The sequence below is a fragment of the Nycticebus coucang genome, chromosome 9 (assembly GCF_027406575.1).
Source record: "Nycticebus coucang isolate mNycCou1 chromosome 9, mNycCou1.pri, whole genome shotgun sequence".
Taxonomy (NCBI): Eukaryota; Metazoa; Chordata; class Mammalia; order Primates; family Lorisidae; genus Nycticebus; species Nycticebus coucang.
In genome coordinates this window covers 131865785-131876912 of record NC_069788.1, presented here as the reverse complement: position 1 = coordinate 131876912, position 11128 = coordinate 131865785, and the positions used below count along the sequence as shown (strand labels likewise).

The 11128-nt window shown below is 41.8% G+C and overlaps 1 long non-coding RNA gene across 1 annotated transcript; it reads right to left on the bottom strand.

Moving 5' to 3' along the window:
• Positions 1-649: 649 nt before the first annotated feature.
• Positions 650-10676, bottom strand: LOC128594406 (uncharacterized). The gene is made up of 4 exons (XR_008382549.1): positions 10512-10676; positions 9316-9439; positions 1165-1280; positions 650-1041 (listed from the first exon to the last, which is right to left on the bottom strand). It is a non-coding gene; the product is annotated as an uncharacterized LOC128594406 (long non-coding RNA).
• Between the last annotated feature and the right edge of the window lie 452 nt (positions 10677-11128).

Genomic DNA, 11128 nt, shown 5'->3' with positions numbered 1-11128 from the left:
GAGATAAGCCCATCCACAAGGCTATTTTATTAAATTTCACTTTTAAAGAGAAAAGTATATCAAGACCAAAAGGAAAAATGAAAAGAGTAAAATGGATGAGCTTGGAGTCATCTGGTTGTTACACCCAGCAGTAAAGGTCCTGTGTGAGTCTGCCATCTGGAATTGTTACTAATGGTAAAAGAAGAATGGTGTCAAACAATTATTTGGCACAACGCTTGACAAGGTAAAACGTGTCAAAAAGAGTAAACTCTTTCTCTGCTCATTTACAGAAAATTAAATTCTGTCTGTCCTTAATCCTCTGGGACATGACATTATCAATTTTTGTGTTATTTTTTGTTACTTTCCACTAAGAGCGGCAGAATTTCAAAATAGGGGGCTTAACAGAAAAAATTTAATCTGTATGACAGCTGTGTTCCTCCCTACACGTCTCATCTTAAAAAGAAAAGCTTTGCTTCTAAAGCACTAATTTACCACTTTATAACATGTGAACGTAGCTTCGATTCAGTTTGATGATACAAGAACTGCTGAGTAATAACCACTCTCCAATCAGTTCAGCATGCATCTCATCTTTGATATCAAGTGCACCTGTAATTAGTGCCTTAAATTAACAGCTTCACTATGAACAGTTCAGGCATTTAGAAACAAAGTATCAATGGAACAGCTACTTTAATTCATTTTATAAATAAGCAACTGAGAATTTTGCTCCAAGTGGTCACTAGTGTAGCCCATCCCGTAAATGGCATTCTCCGAAGCATAAGGCACAATATGATACGGATGCAGCTCTTCGTAATAGAGAGACTGAGAACAGCATTCCTGCACCATAAACTTCAGCCGTTTTCTTGTATCAGAATAAGCAGTCTTATAGGAGGGAGCCTCTTTAAAGTAATCATAGCTCTCTTTCTCCGTCTCTAGATGTATCTTCCTCAGCAAATTGTTAATTAACACAGACCTCCTTAAATAAGTTTCTGGGTCTTCGAGAAACCTGAGCTTCTCCAGGGAGAGTTTGAGAATGCAAGACCTGTCCTCAGGTAATATCAGGTGCTGAAAAGCAAAACATAATCATTAAATCTACATTGAGAAAAAAAAAAAAAAAGAAAACGAGAGCTTTTTACTATGGACGGCATCCATAAAAGTGAAAAAAGATAACACTAAGTAAACTCTTACTTTTGGAAAATACCCATGGTAATCTTGATGTAAATCTTCTTCTTCTGCATATTTTCTCTTAAAATAGGCTACTTTCGACGTTGTTAATGTAGATGATAATACTTTTGTTGGATAAGCTAAACAGATAAAATAATTGGAGAAAAGTCAGATTTTATTGTGACACACAGCATTTTATAACATAAATTCTACTTGTAAAAATAAATTGGTGACCGAAAATAGGTATCCTCTCTTTGGTAAGCAACACGACACTTTTCTCATGACCAAAAAAAGCCTCCAGGCAGGAAAAAGTGACCATTCAGACCCCAAAATAGATTTTCTAGATTGGATATTTATGTTCATTCTTTGTGAAGTCCCCCAGAAATCAAATACCAATATTGTATTTAATTGAATACCATTTAATGTCAAAACGCACCCAAATTTATAATCGAGTAACAAAATGTAAAGAGAGGACATAACTTTATATCATTATTTTAGCTACAATGCCTACTATACAGAGGAAATTTAATGTTGTTGGGCAATAAAACAGGCATAAAATAGTTGATATCCCAATTACACTTGAAAGAAGTAATTACCTCTCTGTAGATAAAACATTATGATATAATTATAACCATCCTAACATATGGCTTAAAGGAGGTTAATCATAAGTAAATGAAAGATTTAGATAAAGTTCTGACTAGAAAAATTGATATTTGTATAGTATCTGAAACCAAAGACCTCTTTTATCCTTTAAAACACTATTGGTATTGAGGATTCTGATTTGTTTAAGGAAGACAAGTGTTCTGAAAACAGATTTTCAGAAAAGAAATGGTTTGGTTTAAAGGGATTTCCTAGGATTTCCCCTAGGTGGCAATCACATCACAAAAATAGGCAAAAATCAACCTTAAAAGCAAAAGACAATGAATGACTTTAGAAAGCAAATCCAGTCCAGTTCAGTACTCATTCAACTCCAGCTCCCAGACCAGAAAGAAAGTTCATATTTAAAGATAATTTTTTCTACCCTTAATCCATGCCCTCAAATATTTCTATGAGTTGAAACCATTTAATTCACGAAATAATGAGCAGTTTACTAACGTGTTCTTAAATAAATTTAAGGTAAGACATTTAAAATCCTCTAAAATTTTAACATTTTTAAAGCTTAAATATTAAAAATATGTTCAAGAACTTGCCTTTTGAGGTTTTTCCTCTGACTCAGTGACATCTGAGCTACAAAATTTTCCTGAACCTTTTGTAGTTAGTCTTCCCAGCACAGGAGGAAAATAGCTACAAACATCACTCCTCAAACATTCCAGATTTTCACTGGCCTCACTGTGGACTATAAACCCAATAAAGCCTTAAGGTGGAGTTGGTATGTTTTGTTAAAGAAATCAAGAATTTTAAATCACTGATCTAACAGAGACTAGCCAGGCGTGACGTGATGTGCCTGTAATCTCAGCTACTCGGGAGACTGAGGCCGGAGAATCATCTGAGTCCAGGAGATGAAGACCAACCTCGGCAACAAAGTAAGACCCTGTCTCTAAATAAATAATGAAAAAGAGACCAATATCTAACAATAATTCACAAATTAATTGAAGCAAAGACATGGTTGCTACTATACACAAACTCCAAATTCAATGAGCAAACTCAGCTTACATAGAAAAAGGTAAGGGGAAAAAGAAGAAAATTGTACAGAAAACAAAAGAAGCATCCCAGAACCCAGTTTTCTCAGGGGCTATATTTTTCCGTGAACTGCACTGTTAGACACATACAGGTTAAGCTTTGGGTTGTCCTATGTGATGATTATTTTTCTTCTTTTTAAACTCTTTGACTGATGTAATCATGGTTTCGAATGTTAGTAAGCATCAGAATCACTGGGAGGCCTGTTGAAACACTAATTGCCAGATCCCATCCCCAGTGTTTGTAATTCAGTAGGTCTGGGTTAGAAGCAGAGAAGGTGCATTTCTTTCTTTCTTTTTTTTTTTTTTTTTGGAGACAGAGTCTCACTTGATCACTCTGGGTACAGTGCTGTGGCATCCTAGCTCACAGCAACCCCAAACTCTTAGGCTCAAGTGATCCTCTTGCCTCAGCCTCCTGAGTAGGAGTAGCTGGGACTACAGGCACCCACCACAACTCCCAGCTGTTTTTAGAGACGTGGTCTCGCTCTGGCTCAGGCTGGTCTGGAACAAATAAACTCAGGCAAGCCACCCCCCTCGGCTTCCCAGAGTGCTGGGATTACAGGCGTGAGCCACCACACCTGGCAGAAGGTGCATTCTAACAAATCCAGGTGATGCCAAGCTGCCGGCTGGGGACTGCATCTTGAGAGTGTCTGTGCAGCAGGAGGCGGCAGGTGTAGCCCGAGGCCACCGCCGCAGTACGCAGACCCTCAGTCCATCAGCTGACTGCTGCTCATCAGAGAGCCAAACGATCGGCTGGATTGTTGCTGCTGCTGCTGCTGCTTACTCCAGGGGCTTAGCTGGGTCAGCCTCAAGAACAAAGCCAGACTGTGTTTTAACTAAACTGTGAAGAATGAAGTCACTTTTCAACCTGAACTCCTGGGTTCGCATCAAGAAGCATCGTAGGCAGCCCCCACCACCAAATTTTGTTGTTGTTGTTGTTGTTGCAGTTTTTGGGCCAGGGCTGGGTTTAAACCCACCACCTGTGGCATATGGGGCCGGTGCCCTACTCCTTTGAGCCACCGGTGCCGCCCCCCCCCCAAAAAAATTTTTTTAATAAGGTCCAATGAATTACTACTGGGTAGGAGAGAGCGAGGAAAGACTTGGAAATGAGAAGAGTAACTTCATCATAAGGAAACAGGATTTTCTTATATGTATCTTTTTAAATTGCTCATTTTGTCCTCCAGAGTAATGTGGTGTCTGCAGCATTTATGACAATTAAATACCTTTTAATGACTGATACGAGGAAGGATAGGGGGCCGCTGGAAGAACCAAATGTAATAAACTTATTGTTCCAACTCCCAACTGAACCTCCAGGGATGTTATTTAGATCTAACAGATCAAGACAAAACGATTTTATCAAATGACTCCCAGGTTCATAAAGATTCTGTCAGGCTATATTCAAACAGTTAGAGACTATATCAGATCCTGAAAATACAGAGAAAATTCCGAGGTGTTCTAGATTTGAGACTTGGCTTCTCTTGAAGCAACACACTTAGCCACTTGGTTTATTGCTCTTCAAAACCACCCCCATGGGTTGTTGAAATGCTGACAAAGCCTTCACAGCTGGCGTCAGTTTGGCAATTACCTCCTCGCAAGCTGTTTAGCTTTTTGCAACATTTTTGGCATCAAATTGTGGAGGATGGTTTTAGCCACTTTTAGGTTAAAATATATAGCAAACATAAGTTCCTACATCTGTTTTCTTGGCTGGATTAGACCTCAAAAAATTCAGAGCTGGAAACTCTTCATTGGTCACCTGGTTGTGTATTCTCAGAGTCCAAATGAGAACACGGCAGCCCGGAAGAGTTCAGTGATTTAAAGTCTGGCATGTCCCTGAGAGTTGGGGCTTTGGAGTCAGATAGAATTGGACTTGAACTCCAGATCTGCTACTCTTCATTGTGTGACTTTGAGCCAATTACATAAGCTCTCTGCAAATCTCATTTGTAGAGTAGGGATAGAAATAATACTGGCTCATAAGATCACCGAAATAATTCAGGGAAAGTGGCTGGCACTGTGCCTGGCATATATAAGCATTGACTCGAATCCTAGCTCTTATCTGTGCCGACCCAGGCACAGATCAATCCCACAGAAGCAAAGCCCAGTTGGCCACCTAGCTCTGACCCCAAGACTCTACCACCCTGCCTTCTTGAGATTCTAGATTGTAATTTGATAGTTTAAAAAACTGCAAGAAAATATTACAAGTGGTCAAATTGAAAATTAATAGTACAGAAAAGCTATAAAAGCTGCAATAAAGTGTTTCTGTGTTATTGCCCCTGGTCATTTTAGGTGAAGGAAATGTAAATTGGTTTTGAATCATCTAGATAATCATTTGAATAATCAATTAAAGTGGATCTCAATACCCAGAGAAGTTTGTGCGTTAGAATCCTGTAAACCTGTGTAAATCTGTTATCAATCTCCTTAAACTAAACAGCCAAACTCAACCTAGGCTGTCATTCAAATAAAGCTGATGAAATACAAGGAAAAGTTAAGCGACTTCTGTCTTCATATTCTGTGTCCTGACTCTGAGAACAGTAACCATAAAACGGAATTACTCTGAGCCTAAATTTATCTCTGATGGTGAAATGGCTAATGCTGGCTCAAATATTCAAACTGTTTTTAATGCAATAACCTGGGGTCACATAAAATATCTGTACCAGGCTGAGGGCATTTCATAGTGTAAAACTTCAATAACCAACAAATTAAATGTCTTAGAAGAGAATGGTCATCCCTGTCATTAGAGTTCTGGCAGTCCAATTTATACTTATTTCTTTAAATAAATGTTTAAAATGTAATTACAAATGATTGCTCAAATGCTCTTCCTTACTGTTTTGCTTCTGCTTCCAGACAACTAAAATACTATTATTATACAAGTGATTTCATTTGGTACACGGCCCAGGGACAGTGCATTAAGGAAACATCATCAGCAAATTAATTTACAAACACTTTGAGAGAACCACAGGAAAAGAAGAACTTCTGCCATAGTTATCCATTCTTTGTCCAAGACTTGGTGAAAAGTGATGCGTACAAGGTCTCTTAATTTTCCCAGGGTTTTTATTTTCTCCCCCGCCACGTAAAATGAACACTGAAACCGTCCTAATGGATGGGTGCATCCTAGCCACAGACAGACGGGACAGAGGCCAATCCCTGGGGAGAAAAAAGCTGGGGTTCTATCTCAGGTCAGCCACTGACTTGTGGTACAAACGATCTCGTCCTGACGTCTCTTTGTCTGCTGTTGGCCTGGCATGAGCCTTCATAAGCACAAGCGTCCCTCTCTGTGTAAATAGTGCCTTGCTGGTGACAAAGCTACCGGATGTGCCTCCTTAAGAGGCATGGCCGTTGGTTCAGAAAGACTTATCCCTCTGTCCCTGTTAGCCACAGTCTGTAGTCTTATGGAATGGCTTACCATGACCGAGACCATAACCATCTCATTATGTCTGACAGCACCAGTTCAAATGCCAGCTCTGCAGTTTATTGGCTTTAATCTCAGAGAGCCTAAGTTTCCTCATCTATTAAATGCAGGAACAACAAACTCCTTGGGTTGTAGGTGAATTAGGTGTGATGAGGATGTAGGGAGGGGAGCTCACTATCGTGAAGACACCTGCCCTCACATGTTTATTGCTGCACTAGTCATGATAGCCAAGCTTTGGAATCCACTTACGTGTCCATCGACAGATGAATGGATAAAGAAATTAGGGTACATATACACAATGAAACAGTACACACAAGAAAAGAATGAAATCCTGCCATTTGCAACAACATGGATGAAACTGGTGAACATGATATTCAGGGAAATAAACCAACCACGAAAAGGCAAATGTCTCCTGTTCTCATTCACCTAGCTAAATACTAAAAACAGCCAGTCTCCTGGTAGACGGGGTGGCATGAACATTATTTGATCACACAACAAAGGGACCATAATCAACACTAAGTTAGGGCACACTTTAAAATAATTAAAAGAAAGGAATTGCAATGTGTGAGAATTTGCACTGGAGTTGGGGGACTCTCTGCCCTCCCTCATCTGGTGGCCTGGAATTTCCCTAGTGGTGAAGTCATCTTCATTCACAGGGTACCTTTCTCCCAAACAGCTGTAGGTGCTTTGTTAAGTTGCATTGCACTAAAGCTCAAGCAGTCCATTTAAGCCAGTAGATGGGCTTATCCCTCACTACTGGTGGAGAAAGTGAGCCGAAAAGTGGTAAAACAAGTAGCCCATGGTGACAGAATTGAGACTGAAGGCTCAGGGGTCCTGACTCTCCTTACAGGATTCCCAGTTTTTCTTGATGTTCCTAACCCATGCTTCCTTTTGATAAGCACTTAAAAAATAAAACATAACCTGATATACACCTGCAGAGGAAATTTCCCAGCCTCAAACTGACACCTCCTTCCCTTCTAAGCACCACTGACAGTTAGAAAACTCTTCTTTTTCTACCAAGAAAGCTTTTTGTTGCATTTTGCATCTTACCATTTGTTTTCTAGATATAAGGCTGTATCACGATACGAACAAACACTAATAAATCCTGTGTGCCTTTGATCAACATCTTCACACCATCTCCACTGAGAATTATTGCCACAAACTGAATGGCTCCGTTATTAGCCCATTTGTATAAATTTAATTAGGGAAAAATATAAAAATTATTGCATTAGATTTAAAGGGGGAAACACTTATGTATTTTCTAGATTTCCGAAGCATATTGCTTTGATAAATAGAGCAATCTAAACCAATTATTTCTTGGTTTTAGAGCCATTGTTGGGATGTCAGTGTTTTGACTGTTAAAGCTGCTAGCGTGAGTAGGGGGCCCAGGCATGGAGGTAAGGCCCCCATCCTCTTGATAAGTTGTTTTCAACATCTCTCTGTTTCAAGGCATCTTGTAAATTCCATGAAGGTTATATGATATAAAACTGAACAAAGAAATTTCACTTGCACCTAACAACTTTCAAATAAGAGTATATGAGAAAAGAAGACTGAAATCAGAACTTGGTTTCAATTTTAACCTGCATGATGTTAGCCTATGTGCCCTTTTGATAATCCCTCTGTACAGGAGAGCTGGTCTGCAAATCAATGAGGGTGACGAGATTCTTAAATACAAACTGGTGGAATTTTCTTTTGCACTCAAATTTTGGATCCACCAATGTCTCTAGAATTAAATGTTTCTATTATAATGATACCATTTTTTTATTTCAGGTCCCATGTGGGTGCATACGATCAGGTTACAATATGTGTGTTTCGTAGTGGAGAATTTCCCAAGCTTATGGCATAATGATACCATTTGATTTATTATTCATTTATTTAAAGCCAAATATGATAACAATTTCTGATGACTTTTTAAACAGGTATGTTTATCAAAAATTGTAGAGTATATATTCTGCATATTACACATTTATGATAGAATCAAAATTTAAGAGGCCCATTCATTTGGCCTTTTTGATTATGACTATGGTCTCAATGGAAGCGCAGATTAGTTTACATAAATCAAAGGGCACTTAGTGCTTTTCAACTTTTATGTATATTACATAAGAGATAGGGTATATATAAGTTACTAATACACATGACTTATGCATACACATGAACCAATAATTGTGGCTGCTTTACCCAAACTTTCCTCAGGTGGACAGCATGACTAGAACTCTGCACACATTTCACCACAGAGTTCACGGCAGAGACAAGTACACTAAGTCTTACTGGTCTCTTCAGATTCGTTTCTTACCATAAAAAAGTCACTGTGTTGGAGGAAGAAGAAGGGTGGGTGGTGATAAAAGCTAACAAAACCAATAATTTTGGTCCTTTAAACACTTATCTTCAAAGCATACAATTATTAAACTACAGATATTTCAATAAATGCCTACAGAGATCAGTAATCTTAAAGACTTGTGCTATTCATAACCTATAGACCAGAAAAAATGTCCAAATCGGTTTCTGAACAGAAGTTTTCAATTATTTATTTTTATGAAGGGAGCAAAGGAATTGGATGATATGCAGCATGGTATATTTTCGTGAATCTGATTGTACTTTGCAAGGCTGGTTCCCTACAGGGGTGACGCCTGCATCACTCAGTACCTGTGAAGCTTACACGATGCTGAAGGGACCAACCCTCATTCAAAGACGACGTTCAGTTTTGAGTTTAAAACGTTCAGACCTCATCAGTTTCTATTGTCATAATGAAAATTAAATTTAAAACATCACTGCATTCCTTTCTTTCGTTATTATTATTTTTTTTTTTTTGCAACTTGGAGAGCTCTCTTCATCTCCTTCATTCAGACATGCACGGGTGTCCTCAGCCTTCCGCTTGACTCCCTAACATGTCCCACCCCAACACATGGGTCTCAGAGAGGAAAATCTTCCAGCCCACAAATGTCCTTTCTACAGAAAACCTCTATCGACTTCTCCGAGCAACCATCTATATAAACAACCCCTTGTATTGATCTTGTAAGTTATGGTAATGGTACATGTGCATTTATGTGTCTGGATACATATTTAAACAGTCATTTGTTTGAAGCTAGTGATTACCTGGTAATGCTGAATCAACCTGAAAAATGTCTTTCTAGAACAGCTTCAGAAAATCTGGTGAGAGTTCCCCTTTGCACAGCAAGCATTTCTCACAGCCTCGGGCTCATGAATGGTGACCTGAGATCTTGGAACAAGGAGAGACACGCAGATAACAGGGGGATGAGTCAGGACTGTGCTGACCTGAGCTGGTGATCCAGCCGGGGGAAGCATGCGGTAGGAAGATACTATCTGAGGTGTCCGAGCCCATAGCTGGGTGACCCTTCAAACACACCCCATCACGCCAGCGCCTTCAACTTTAAGTCTACACAGGAGAAATCTCAACTATCCCAAGCAATTTGGAAATACCTGAATAAACAATCTCACTGGTTATTAACTTGGGAGATTATTTCTGGAAGATCATCAGTAGGCTGATGTAAGAAAGCCAGAGTCAGTTACTCTTCATTTTTCATGCCAAATTTGGTGTAATATTGGGAAGCATTCAAAGTAACACACCAGCAGTTAAGTCAAAACACACTAATTCGGTCTTTGTCCAGAATACACATTCATTCTCACAAGATTTGAAATAGCCAAAAGCTACTTTTTCCTTGAAGACCGTTTTCCTGGGAATGGTTGTGTGGAACCGCACCTTTTCTGCACGGATGTGTGCCTGCAATCGCATCAGCTTCTATATTTAGAGAGATGAGCTTTCCAAAGGAAGGCAGGCAACCGCTAAGGAGGATCCCATGGAAAGAGAGGGGAGTTACTATGGTTACTTTGGGGGGTGAGTAGCAGCGAGCGGCTGCTCCTGGCCAAATGGCCCCTTCCAGAAGTGGCCCTAAGGAGAGGGCAGCTCCCCCAGCGTGCTGCCTCCATCGGCGGAGACTGCGCTGTATCTGTTTAGCTTCAACCACAGGGTTTTTCTTTCTACGGGCGCTTGCTGCTTCCAGCTCTGTTAGCCGCACACAGGCAGCGGAGCCAAAGGAAAAACAAGGCAGATTGAAAACTTCCCAACACTAACCCAAAAGCGGCGAGTAAGAGGAATCCTCAGAACCCATCCCCAGATTTACGGGGCGGGGGGAAGCATCTAAACAGGTTCTACAGGACCAGCAACCGGCTACTTCTCAAGGGCTGGGGGCGGGGTGGGACCCCGGAACATGTCCCTATGCTCCCCCGCAATGAAATGAGTCTTTTCCAGCCTCGGATGAGCCCAGACATACCTGTCGCTCTGGGTCCGCTCGCCAGGAGCTGGGCGCATGCACCTGTTCGGTCAGGGCGCGGGGCTGGGGCTGGCTCCTGCGTGTGCGGCGCTGTCCCTCTCCAGACCGGCGCTGACAGCGGCAGCGGCGGCAATTGCAGCTCGGCGGGCAGCCCTGGCGACGGCAGGTCCGTCCCTCCAGTCTCTGAAGCGCTTCTCACTCCGGGTTCCGAACGCGAGGCGGGCGCGCAGTTGTTCTCGCCGCGCATTGGACCAGAGGGAGCAGATGTTACCCCGTTGCTAGGAGCGTTGCTAGGAAGCGATGACGCCCCTCCGCAGCTCCGGAGCAACTTTCCCTCAGGTCCGGAGCGAGGCCGCGAGCGGGCCGGCGGCTGGGCGCGAACCCACGGCGCGCACGGAGGAGTCCCGGCTGCGCCCGCCCCGTGTGGGATCCGGAGAGCGACCTGGGGAGCTGGGGATGGGTGAGAGCCGCGGGGCGGGGCGGGGCAGGCGAGGGGTGCCGCGCCTCACAGCTGGGGGTCACTTGCTGCAGGCCCTCTCTGCGTGTCCCCCAGGGAGGCCGGGTTTGGGGACAGGGCTGGGGCGGCACTTCCAGCCGCTGAGGAAGCAGCAGGATTT